Source organism: Pinus tabuliformis, chromosome 6 (assembly GCF_031772625.1).
Source record: "Pinus tabuliformis cultivar Carrire ecotype Pingquan chromosome 6, CPIR1, whole genome shotgun sequence".
Classification (NCBI taxonomy): Eukaryota; Viridiplantae; Streptophyta; class Pinopsida; order Pinales; family Pinaceae; genus Pinus; species Pinus tabuliformis.
The window spans coordinates 357,507,710-357,521,539 of record NC_142292.1 but is presented as its reverse complement, the minus strand read 5'-3'; the positions used below and the strand labels follow the sequence as shown (position 1 = coordinate 357,521,539).

The 13,830-nt window shown below is 36.8% G+C and overlaps 1 protein-coding gene across 3 annotated transcripts in view; it reads right to left on the bottom strand.

Annotated features, from left to right (window-relative positions):
* LOC149258788 (uncharacterized) overlaps nucleotides 1-13,830 on the bottom strand; it is a 67,361-nt gene that overhangs the window by 41,395 nt on the left and 12,136 nt on the right. Inside the window, exon 2 of one of the 3 annotated variants that reach the window (XM_089416218.1) lies at nucleotides 1,471-1,652. The exons of the other annotated variants lie outside the window; for them this stretch is intronic. The gene's annotated coding sequence lies outside the window, so the exon portion shown is untranslated. Of the gene's footprint in view, nucleotides 1-1,470; nucleotides 1,653-13,830 lie in introns of those variants that run through there. 3 annotated transcript variants of the gene reach the window in all.

Sequence of the window (13,830 nt, the reverse complement as noted above, 5' to 3'; positions counted from 1 at the left end):
ACTGAACTATTGAAGATAAAAGAAGATTTGATCAAAGGGTTTCCCTGCATTGGGGTTTGTCCCTAGCTAGCCGCCACATCTTGTGTCTCTTGTCTTGGCTTGTTTTCTGTTGATCATTTAATGTCTATCTGCACTTTACTTAATGTATATGTGATTGCTAATCTGTGGCTAATAAGAAAAAAAATAAGTAAACTACTCTAAGCATAGAACATACCATAATTTAACAATGATTAAGCAATGATCAAGGCAAGTCATGATCAATTGTATCAGTTGAGACTTCCTCAGAGATAAATTGCTTTGTCGTAGATCCAGTTGCTCCAAAACAAACAATAAAATACCACAACAAAGAAAGCAGGTTTCCTCTTTTGGGTTTCCTGAGTAAACAAGCGTGTTAATTTGTGTGATGTGTTTTTATCTCTCAATTATTGTCTGCTGCTTATAAATTGTTAAGAGACTGTATCTTGGTGAAAGTAAATTAGGTTTCAGTTTTCAATTGCCTTGTTTTCAGTTATTCATCTAAGTAGTTACAAAGTCTCAAGAAAAAATTAACAACATTATAACCTAACCTATACACAAGACAAAACACCCAACAAGCATAAAATGTTGAACCTACATAAAAAACTGCAGCTTGGAGGGTTAGGGATGACCTCTGTTCCAAGGTATCATGAATTCTATATTTTAGTCTTTCACATTATCACTTTTATATCAACTAGTGTTCTATCACACTTTTTTATCAACTAGTTTTCTCTCCAATATTATATATACATTAAGAGCAACTTAATCACCACCTTTTCTCTAATGGATGTATTGTTCTACCAGAAGTGGCAGCACTTGTTGCTCCACCAATTTGCCTTTCTATTCCGTTTATATATATCAGTTAACTCTCCCATCCTCCATAGCCAATTCTCGAGTTAAATCAACGGTGTATCATTATCCATGTAGGTAATAATTTTCAATCACCGTTTAACTTTCGATTTTCTTGTTTTTTTTTCACAAAACTTTACCCTGAAAACAAGGTATCAATCAATCCTTTCCTTTGGTAGTTGTTGTGAACAATTACACGGCCTACTGCTTTTAGAACACTAAGCCATCCATCCATGCAAGAAAAGAATTATTCATTGTAGCAGCCATGGAGCACAAGCAATAGTAGGTTTACCTCCAGGAAGCTGAGGAAATGTGGCATGGTTGGTTTGTTTTTCTTGAAAAGGTGAAATCCACTAGATTTTGTCTCAATGATTAATGGACTGATTCTTACGAGGGATGAGAAGGGAAAAAATGAATGTTGATAAATCACAATAAATCTATATAGAATGCAGAAAAAATTCCAGCCCAACACTGTAAAAATGCTGAGACTAATTCTTTTTAAACACAGAATTTAACAAAGAAATCTGATCTTGGCTGATTAAAAATATAAATAGGTTAAACAAAATATAATAAATTACAAGACAAATATAATAACAATAGAGACAATTGAGAGAATAATCATCTTATGCTTATAAGAATAAATCTGAACTTGGTGATTAATAATATACATAGATCCAATAAAATATGGTAATTTTCAAGACAAATATAGTAACAGTAGAGAATAATTGAGAGAATAATTGTCTTATGCTTCTAAGAGTAATTTACTTTTTAAACTTTTTGACAGAAACCTGCAAAGAACGCAAGATTTTGCAAATTAGTAGCCATACTTTATCTCTTTAAATGATGGTCTTTGCAAAGTATGAAAATCTCCAACAGGAAAAAGAGAATTTACATGTCACAAACATATTCAAACATATCTAGCTTGCAAGAGTACATGTCACAGAAAAGCAAAGCAGAATGGAGCCATGTGCAAAGATGAACAGACATCTCGAAATCAAATTCAAAAACATGAAATTTTCTTTACAATTAACTGAGTCTCCTCTTTGATTTTTTTTTCCTTCTTCTTGTAGTGTGATGTGAACTTTGGAGCGACTTCTCACAGTGTCCATGGTCGAAACCTTAGCTTGTTAGTTTTTCTTCTAGAGGTAAATTAAGGCTTGATCGCTTGAGCTTGAACAAAATCCAAGGCCTAAACCCGTCTGTTCTTAATCTAGAGTTCTAATTATTAATTAAGGTTTGATCACTTAAGCATGAGTAAAATTTTGAACACGTGGAAGAGCATCGAGGAAATTATTGCATGCAATTGAAGAATAATGACCACATTTAGAACTTTAATGAATATTTCAAACAAGCTTACAATTATGCAACAATTCTTGAACATATCTAATCATTTCCTATGACGCTATTCTTGATAAGTAGCATTCGTATGGCCTTACTATCATTAATATGGTATTATTTTACTAGTCTTTCAAGATTATGTAGCCACATAGTTTGGCTTCAATTGCTGGTTATTGTGTAACTAGAGTGCGTCTTTAAGTAACAGTTCTCTTCTTATGACATTATTGAATCTTAGTTGGATGTAAGATTTTCTCATAACAAGATTTACTCCTAAGTTGAGGTGGAGTGGGTAAATGATTGAGATAATTTTTTCATCTCTCTATCCTTAGTTAAGAAGTGGTTGAATATGTTTCCTTCACGATATCATGACAATATGTATCGACAAGTGTGTCCTCAAACTAATTGACCAAATCCTCAAACTAATTGACCAAATCCTTGGTCCAGTATTTTTCTACCCTTAGAAACTTGTAATATAATTTGAGATTACTAGCTTCATAAGAAGCTATACAACTCCCAGTTTTGGACATTATCTAGCTCTTCTTACATATATGTGCTCTACTAGCCATTGAATCACCAAACAAGGGAAAACTCCTCTAGCTACAATGTCGTGTAATTGAGATCTTCTAATATTGTAATCATAACAACACTTTGTGCAGTTGGGTTGGTAAATGGTGGTTCTAAGCATCCTATCCAATTCTGTTGGTAAATGGTCGTCCTAGACATTTTGTGCAGTTGACTTGGTAAATGGTGGTTGCCTCGTCGCTTCTTTGTACATTCAAGCAATTTCCCCATACTCAAAATTAAGAGGGAAGGCAGTTTTGCAAGAGGTATTAGTATAAGTCATAGCAGCCTATTTTGCCTTTGGTTCGGTGCTTTAAATTCTTTCCTTCGATCTTGCTTCATGGAAAACATTGGGAAGAACATGTCATTATACATTTACAACAACACTTGGTTTAGTGGGAGAATAAAATAAAAGACTTTGATTTTAATGAATTGCTTCGTTCGAATGCTTTGAAGCCTCTCCTAATTGTTTTTCTAATTGCATGCCCAAGGAATGATGGGATTGGCGCTCTGGTGCAACTGAGCTTGAGTGTTGGATTTTCACACTCACCTCATTGGGAATCAATCATGTGGACTAACAGCCACTCTGGAATCCACCCTGGGACCACTCAAAAAAGTAATAATAATGGTTTGGAAGTTTACTATTGCATGTGGGTTTTGGTGTAACGGAAAACCTCAACATGGCATCAGAGTCTTGGCCCAGGTTTGATTCCCCAATTTGTATTTGAGGGGGGTGTTGGATTTTCACACTTGCCTCATTGGGAATCGATCATGTGGACTAACCGCCACTCTGGGATCCAGCATGGGACCACTCAAAAAAGTAATGATAATGGTTTGGAAGTTTACTAATGCCTATGGGTTTTGGTGTGATGGAAAACCTCAACACTAGTGTAGTCATTCAAATATTGGCTTTTGAACAAACCCCAAGAGGCCATAACTCACAAGTGAACTTGCCACTAAGAAATTGCCTACTAACTCAGCTAATGACCAAGAATGGTTTGGAGTGTTGCACTTATCAATATGTTGTTGGAATTATTGTGATAATATCGCCAAAACCAACCTCAGGGATAATATCGGCAATAATTATCACGATAATTTGCCCTTTTGAATTTATCACGATAATTTATGTAATTATCGTGATAATTTCGAAACTACTGCCTTGTTTTTGTCAATTTCAACTTATTACCATTTTTTTTTTTTACCTTAATTTTTTATAAGTGAGGTAGGGGATTGAGCTATGAGGGTACTCTAACTATTTCCATCAGGGTAACAAGGGGAAATTTGTTATTTTCACTTCCCATGATTCATCCCATGGGATACATACCTTAGCAGTTATTGGTAATATTAACTTTTTAAAGTGTCACTTTTACCATTAATTGATTTAGGAAGTTTGAGAGTGGTTCCGACCTCTTTGGATCTCATATGGAGAAAGTAGAATTTTAAATCCCATTCAAAATCAAGTAGACTAAACAGTTTCAGGGATTTTAGGATTGGCCGGATTGCAATGTTTCTACTACATTTTGTGATGTACGAGGGTATGGAACTAACATTTAATCAAGATCACCAAGCCCTCTATGTACCTCAATGTTGGTGGCATTAACTGTTGAGCTCCTCCTTCATGACCCTAGTAAAAATGTACACTTCACTCAATTATTCATGACCCTAGTAAAAATGTACACTTCACTCAAGCAAAATCATTGATTAGGATGTTAAGCTTTTTCTATCTTATTTTAATGCTCAAAGGGTGATCTTGATGAGGAGGATCCCAATATAGGCAATGATTTTGATGTTATGTAGCTATTTGTTGTAGCATGATTTTCTTTGGATTTCGAAGGCCATTTAGAGCCTCATTATTGATCTATTTTGATTCAAAGATGGATTGCACTCAGTGAAATTTTGGTTATATGCACCCTCACTATATACATGAGAAATTTTGCACATTTGTGTATAATAATTTGGATTCATATGTGGCTACACATGAATTAAATGTTCTTTTCAAAATTTGAATATTTTATGTATTTTTTGGTTGACCAATCTTTTGGTCCAGTTCTGAGAACATTGTTGAGGATGTTGTGACCATTCCAATCAAGCAAACAAGGAGAAATTTGTTGTTTTCATTGCCGTGATTCATCTCATGAGATACATTTATTTTTGTTTTGTTATTATTTTGTATAATTTCATTAGACCTTATGACTTTGGACGAATATCATATTCAATATCTGTCTAATGTACCACTTGATATCTTATACATGTTAAATTTAGGTAGCTCAAAAGGTATTTCCGAGAGAGTTGTTTGTTAGGCGATTTACCCAAAATGGGGTTTTGAACCCAAGATGGGGTTTAGGACCAAAAGAGAAACTAATTATTTATTTTTAAGATCAAAGAAGCGAAAACCCTAGATCTAGCAGGTTCCTATGTGACCAAAAGAGAAGTATAAAGAGGGGCCTAAGAGGAGGTCTCAACACGCAAGATGGAAACTCATTCTTAAAGAGAGATTTGGCCAAGGAGAACAAGGTTCTATAGCTCTTACAGAGCCAAGAAACCTGTCGAGGAAAGCCTAGAAGAAGGCCAAGCCTGATCTGCTATGTGGAAGAGGGTCGAAGCCCTAGAACCGTGGAAAAGGAGGGTTGTAAGGCCTGTTATGTTGCAGATAAGAAGGTCAAGCTACCTCAGGACTCACAGCAGGAGTTAGACAAGCCTTAGGCCAAGTTATGAAGGGTTGCAGACCTAGTAGGAGGACCATTGGTCGAGTTTGTAAGGCCACAAGTGGTCTGAAAAGAGGTCGAGCTAGATTAGGTCTGTAGAAGAGGCCAAAAAGGGTTGTTGTGGTGTATACGTGAGGGTTACATCCAAGACAATCAAAAGCCAAGAAAGGGGAAGAACTACCTCAAGAGAGGCCAAGCTTGAAGATGAGTGTTAATTTTCCATTGTTCTACACTTAGCCCAATTTTTTCTTCAATTAGCAGTCACTTTTAAACAAATTCAATCTTCCAATGTCAAATAGCAATTGTAGATAGAATAATAAATGCAATGCACAATACAAGACAGCCAAGACCAATAACAAGAGACATAATATTTGGTCAAATACCAAGGAAAAAACCCACAAGGGGAAAACCCTTTTAAATTCTTCTTCAATTAGATTGCCATCAAATGTTCAACAAAAAGATACAATATTCTTTGACCAACCAATTCAAATAACAAATATCCAATGAGAGATGAGCCCAAAAGTCAAATCTGATCCAAAGTCAAAGTCTGCAATTTTTTGTCAAAGTCAACAACAATCAAAGATGCCCTAACCAACCAACAATCAATAGTCAAATCAGCTCCAAATCAACTCGGTCAGCAGTCAAAGAATTCAACCTTCCTTTATTGGTCAAAGTCAAATCAAAACAACCCCAAAAACAGCTTAGTCAAAGGAGAGAGAATTTGCGGTCAAACTGCAATCAAGGGTCTCCAGTCAACCCTAGCCAAACAACCCAAAAATATTCCTTTCTTCACCAAAGAATTTGGCATCCCAAGATCGAAATTCTAAGTCAAAGTGAAATTCAATGTAGAATTTCAAATTGCCCTTCTGTCCTTCACACGTGTCAACTCGGCTTCCTTACTTCAAACCTATATGAACCAACCACAAGAGGAGAGAGAAGAGAAGATGTGTTGTGACATTCAAATGAGGTTGCCTTGAAGTGTATTTATATGCTTCTCTGGAGACGCAATTATGACTTTAGGCCGACCTATAGTTTTGTGTACCTGTGGGTTTTCCATTAAACATAATATTTCCCTTGACCAAATTAAATTATTCCAAGAGCAAAGAGGGTCTTCTTTGGATAAGGAAGGTTGTCCAAAGGAGGGAATTTGTCCCTGAGTTGTCAAATTAATAAGGAGCAAATTTCTAGTTTTTTTAGTGATTGGAGAATGTTATGTCCCTATAATACTAGTGTAGCCGCCATATTGTTATTATTGTGCCCCATGTAACCCCCATATTGTTATTGTTGTGTTTCATAGAAGCCCATTATTTTTATTGTTGTGTCGTTACATTATTATTGTTATGTAGGCCCTTGTTATATTGCGACCTTTTAGACTCCTATATATACCAAGGAGGCCTTGTCATTTGTATCATCCAAGAATTGTTCATTTATGTGATGTAAAAGGAGGTTGCCCCCTTGAAGAGGCTTATTTTCAAGTCGTTGATCCATCTCTTCTTTTGTTTTGTGATTTGGTTACATAACATTTGGTATCAAAGCTTTGTATCCTAGGGTTCCGCTACTTCAAACAAATCATCTTCGCATTTTCGCTATAACTTTTATTTTGCAAGGCTTTAGAAGTTGAAATTTCAACCACGTGGAACCCAAATCTTGGTGAACATCGTGTAAAAATTGCAGAGCTTGGTTCACTATATTCTAGGAGATATGATTCAAGGAAGTTAAGGTTTTGGTATGCTCCAAAATTTTGTTTGAAACAAGGGTCTTGGGGAAAATCATCATAACTTTCGTTTCAGGCATCCAAATTGAATTTCATAAGAAGTAACTCAAAGTGCACAAACAGTAGTTTCTTGGGTACCATTTTTAGGGCCGAAGGCTGAAACATTGACACGCAGAATTTTGTACAAGCTAATTCTACTAAGCCAATCCATAAGCAAGTCATCTTGGGAGATTTGGCCTAACTTTACCTTGAAGAAGCCAATCTCGGTCTAACCGGTGGTGTTGGAAAGATGACACAGAGCGCTACCGCAAGACAACATTTCAAACTACCACAGGACAAAATTTTAGACCTTGGGAGGCCGAAATTATAGAGATACAAGAGTTTCAAGATCAAGCTCCTAAAAGCAAGAAAAATGTGTGTATTTTTTAAAATTTGCATAACTTTTGTTTGAAAAACAGTTTGAAGTGATTCAAAGGGCATATTGAAGAATAGTTTATCATTATTTGATTCTAAAATGCTTCAAAACAAAAGAATGGATACACCCAGTAAGCCAATAGGAAGCTCTACCATGACACATGAAGAAGAGGAAAAAATGCAACATGATATAACAAAATTACAAGACCAAGTGCAACAAATTTCGCTCTCGCAAAGAGTAACCAAAAATGAATTCGAAGCAAATTATGAATGTTAAGATGGATGGTTTAAAAGGGGACATTGTGTTGAAGAATCTAGGGCAAAGTAGTGTAGTATGACTCTTCGTTACTTGATAACAATTTGTGGAGTATTTTTACTTTTCCTTATTATTCTTCTTCTTATTATTATTAGTGCATATGTGTGTACTTCATCAAACTGCTACCAAAACATAAGAACAAGAACACAAGATGTTGGCTCTCTGCCAGGGCCAAAACCTCTCTTCTCTTGAGAGGAAAACCCTTTAGTGAATTTCTCTTATTGAAGCTTCTATTGATCAATGTCAAACCCTAGACCCTTGACTAGAAGATCCTCCAAGCACAAGTCAAGTCCTTTCAAGATCACTTCCTCTTGCAACACTTCGTCCTCTTCCTTCCAGCACTTTGTCTTCCTCCCTTCGGCACTTCTTCCTGCAACTGTAGAGACCTTAGATTGTGTTCTAGGATGAACCTTGTCGTTTTCTTACTTCGCTTGAGATGGAGTTTTTCTATCTTAGGATGATGACCTTCTAGCCTCCCAACCGAGCCTTCTTTTCTCTTGACAATTATTGCAGACTTAGGGCAGCAGCAATGCAGCCCTAATTCTTCGCACATGTGGGAGATTTTCTTCACAAAACTCTGTTAGACTTATCATCCACCCTTCGCTTGCATACCCTTCTTCCACGCTTGAGAGAGAGGCCTTGTAGGCCTAGTTTGCACCCAAAACAATGAGATATGGTGAACTGTAATTTTTTGTTGTCATACCCGCAGGGACTGCTCTCCTTTCCTCACACGTGTGACTGTAACTGGTCCTTTAGCCCTTTGGATTTACCCTTCCTTTCTTCATTGCCTTGGAGACCTTCTTCTTGTCTTTTTGGTGCCCTTAAACTTACCTTGTACCTTTGCAGATTTCAGAGGAATGTGTTGTCCTTTTTGAGGGAGTGGACAGCCTCTATATATAGAGGTTTGTCCCTCCTTTTAGGCTGACTTGCAGCTTTGAGGCCGACTTCATTTTCTTGCTACAACAAGTGCTTTTAATGGTGTCATTGCTTCTTTTGATGGTGTCTTTGCTAGGAGGAGACTTGACTTTGCTTGGAGGTGTCTTCTTTGACTCTTATACATAAACATACAAGGTCTCCAACCTTTTCTTTTGACCATTTGACTCACCTATAGCACTTTAACTAGTGCTAGACTTATTTCAATGAGCAAGAAACTCATTGACATATATTACAAAAATAAGATTTCTTTTCTTCAATAAATACAAATATCAAAAGTATATTTATGAAGATCGAACGTAGTTACATTTCCTTCAACACATTGATGGCTTAGAATTAAAAATAAAAAGGGACATGGAAGGTTTGAAGGATGGTTTAAACGCAGAAATGGAAGGTTTGAAGGAAGGTTTGACAAAGTTGCTACGAGAAATGTTTCCTAATCCCGACAAGGTATTCCATGAAACTTGTGATGAGAACAAAAAGATTGTGAATCATGATTTTAGATACTCTAGATTGAAGACCAACCACATTTCAAAGATCGATATGAGGAAGGTTGAAGGCAAGGATACAGTAACATGGTTACTATAAATGGAGCAGCTCTTTGATCTACATGATGTGCAACACACACAAAAGGTACATTTGCATCTTTATATTTAAAACCCATTCAATTTGTATGGTATTGATGGCTTTGTTCTTGTAAAGCACTACTCACTTGGCCAATTTTATGGAGGAATTGATAGCACATTATGACGATACAAAGAACAATACATTCTTTAGCCAATTGATAAATATAGAACCAAAGGGTTCAATGGAAGAGCACATTGAGGAATTCCAATGATTGAATATCAAGGTAATTGATATTCCAGAGGAGCATATGATTGATGTCATCATAAGGACTTTTAAGGATAACATCCAACATGAGGTTGCCTTTAGGAACCTAATTCATCGGAAAATGCATTCAAGGTGGCAAAAAAAGTTGAAAGCAAAATTATGGCAACAAGGTGGTCTCAATGAATTTTATCACAAGTTTACCCAAGTTCGAAGGAAAGAGTGTCATCCAGTGTTCCACAGGGACTCGCCCCCCCCAGGGGTCTAGTTTCCTCGCTCCCCCGCGCTCCGGGGACTTGGGGACGAGTAGGGGACGTTTCCCCACGCTCCCAAAATGGAGGAAACTCGGGGGGACGTGCCAGGGAAACGTTTCCCTTCCCTGAGGGGACGTTTCCCCACGCTCCCAAAAAAATGGCCTTGCTTATAGTTTATGATTTAATAGACCTAAAGTGGTACAAAGCTACTCATGTTCTGTATGGGGATAACGTCTTGTGTTGTCTTTTGGTTTCAACAAGCGTTATTTTAGAGGGTCAGTATCATGGAAATTTGCTGGACCATATAGCACGTACATGAATTTTCCCTTTTAAAACTTCTCCTTTTTTTCTCAAGTGATGGCTGGATTACAATGGGGAGATAACTGGAGTGACAGGCAAAGAATATGAGACATTCAGTTTGTGTTTTTAATTTGCATGACATTTGACATACAAACTATGGAAGCAGCACCTATGTCATGTGGGAAATAATTGGGTGGACCATAGACTAACATGCGTTTACTGCAAGCATGACAAAATACTATGGGCAGCAAGAAATCTCAGGAACTATCGTTATATATGAATTTATACAGTTACAAAATTTACACAGAGCACAGTTGCTCAGCTTGAATTCTCAGGTCTGAAAATTATTTTCACCCCTGAAATACACTGCTAGTTTGAAGTTTGAACTGCATGGCATTGCTCTAATAAGGTAGACAAATTATCCATGCCATCGTTGGTCACCCAAGTTGGTTCGTAGATGGTCATCCTGCAGTCAATGTCATTTGATAGTAAACTGTCAGAAACTCTTTCATGTGATCTTCTCATCTCTCCTGGAACTAAAACTCTTCTTTCAGCATATGGTGTACTGTTTATATTATATATAATATAACAAACTTTCTAGCTGTTGGATCCAATACAGCTGGAAAACCCATTGTAGTTGCCCCTTCTACTGCCAATGCAGTGTTCCTGATCTGTTCATTTACCTTTTCACAGAATTCAGTGGCTACCTTATCAAGCTGAAGCTCTCCCTCTGTCAGACCAAAATCTAAATTAGAGTTTGACCAAGCTGAATTAGAATTTTAAATTTATTATTTTATATGATATTATAAATTTGGAGAATGTCAAATGATATTCATATCAATGATCATGCTTTGCAGCTTTTCAATTCAAACCAGATTGTCATAGTGGACTCAATTAATAAATTATATTTTATATTTATAAATTTTTAAGACCCTGACGCTCCCCCACGTTTCCTAAAAAATGGTAGGGAGCTTTTGCATAGGCCGCTCCCTCGCCCCCTCGTCCCGAAACCTTGGTGGAACATTGGTGTCATCACGGTGGTAGTTGATAGACTTACCAACCAAGTATGCACACTTTTGTGCACTATCTCATCCTTTCAAAGCCAATACAATCGTTACTGCATTTATGGAAACAGTTCAAAAGCTACATGGAAACCCAAAGATTATTGTAAGTGATAAAGATCCCATTTTCACTAGAAATTTTTGGACACAAGTATTTTCTTGTCTTTGTACTCAATTAGCTCATAACTCATCTAATCATCCTCGATCTAACGGGCAAAGTGAAATAGTGAACAAATGTTTGGAAGGATATCTTTGTTGCTTTGTATTTGATAAAGGATAACTTGACTCTGGCACGAAATCAAATGAAACAACAGGTAGATCAGCATCACAGTAAAAAGTTTTGACATAGGCGATTGGGTATTTTTAAAGCTACAACCATACAAACAAATGTCCCTCAAGCTAGCTAAGAAGGATAATAAATTATCACCCAAGTACTATGGTCCTTACAAGGTGTTACAAAATATCAGTATTATGGCATACAAATTGGAGCTACCTATATCTTCTCAAGTACACGCAGTTTTCCATGTTTCATGCTTAAAGAAGGTTATAAGTGACAAGCTTCTAGTTCAAACAATATTGCTAGAACTTGACGAAGAAGGAAGAATCATATTGGAGCCTAAAGCAATCACGGAAACAAAAACCAAGAAGCTACGGAATTGATCAGTTTCATAGTATCTCATTAAGTGGAAGAACTTGCTGAAGATTCCACATGGGAGGATGAGTATTTTATACAGAAGCATCCAGAACTACTCAGGCATTGAGGACAACACTTTTTTGAAGGAGAGGGGCATGTTACGTCCCTATAATACTCATGTAGCCCCCATATTATTATTGTTGTGCCCCATGTAGCCCCCATATTGTTATTGTTGTGTCCCATAGAAGCCCACTATTGTTATTGGTGTGCCCTTACATTATTATTGTTATGTAAGCCCTTATTATATTATGACCCTTTAGACTCCTATATATAGTATATACCAAGAGGTCTTGTCATTTGTATCTATTGAAGAATGTAACTAGTGTCGATCTTCATAATTGTACCTGTCAAGAAAAAAAAATTATTATTAGATAAAATGAATTATTAAAGCACGAGTTTCATGCTTGGGTCAATGTTCTAGGTCAAAGCCTTCATTGAAGGTTTCTAGGTTTTGTCTTGAGTCATTAGAGTCATTGCCATTTTTATTAGACCCTTCTTGGGCTTTTGTATCACGTAAAAAGAAGTATTTTTTAGTCAAAAAGGTTATTTGTCACGTCCACACCAAGTCAGCCCTGTCCCCGTGAAGTTGACCTACATTAGGGCAATTTGACCCAACAGAAAGATAGAGAGACAATTCGAACTATTTGGAGCATTCACTCAACAAGTTTGATTTTCAAGGAAGAGAGGCAGAAAAGAACGCAAAATAACTAGATAAGGAAGAAATTTATCAGGCATACCTGATTTGAGTTTCTGGGCTATCTATCTCTCACACGTGCAAAGTTTGTGGGCAATTGCTAGGGCCGAAATTCTGTGTCTACTGCAAGTCCGAAATTTTGTTGTTGGGGGGTCAAAGTTCTGCTGCTGGGAAGCCGAAATTTTGGATCGAATTTGCTGTTGGGGAGTTGTTACTTGGAGACTTTGACAGGGATCATCTATTGAAGGGAAGGGTTGACTTGGTGGTTGGAGGAGGTCTTTGTCTAGGTCTAAGAAGTTTGGAAGTGTCTCATCTTGATTTGAATCTACTGAAGGAAGAGTTTGATTGGGTTTTCCCCTTATAGGGGTTTTTCCCTAGCTGAGCGCCTACATCTTGTGTCTCTTGTTCTTGTGATCTTCATATACATATAATTTGGTAATTGCTTGATGAAAGATAAACTAATAAAGAAGTGAAAGAAGCCAACATAATTCACAAGTAATTAAGAGGAATCAAACCCTCCTATAAGCATTGATTTCTCAACATGGTGTCAGAGCTAAGGTGAACAAGAAGGAAAAAGGCAGACTGAAGATCTATTGAAGAAAAGGGGATCAAACAAAGGTCATTAAGGAAAAGGATTATATAAGAGGAGAAGCCTATTGTCTACAGGAACTATGTCAACTTCAATGAAGGGAGAAAACAAGCTAGAAAGAGCCTCCTACTACCAGGCATGGAAAAAGGGGATAGATCTTATCCTCGAAAAGCACAAAATTTTGAATCTTGTTCAAGGAAAAGTTAAAAAGCCTATTGATGGAGCAGACAAAGAGAGAAGTTCAAAGCAACCGAAATCTTGGCCATGAACGTAATAGTGGATGGAATAAAAGACAACCTAATTCCATACATATCCAACATAGATTTCGCTCAAGAAATGTACAAGGCTCTCTTCAAATTATTCACCATCAAGAACACTGCTCAAATAGCAAACCTCAAGAAATGAATTAAGAACTATCAAGATGACGAAAGAAGTATCATCCTACTTTACAAGGATATCTAGAATCAGATATGAACTCCAAGCAATAGATGAAGTGGTATCAGAAAAAGAGCTCATAATTACTGCTCTTCTAGGACTACATGGAGTGCTTTTGCATCAGGAATTA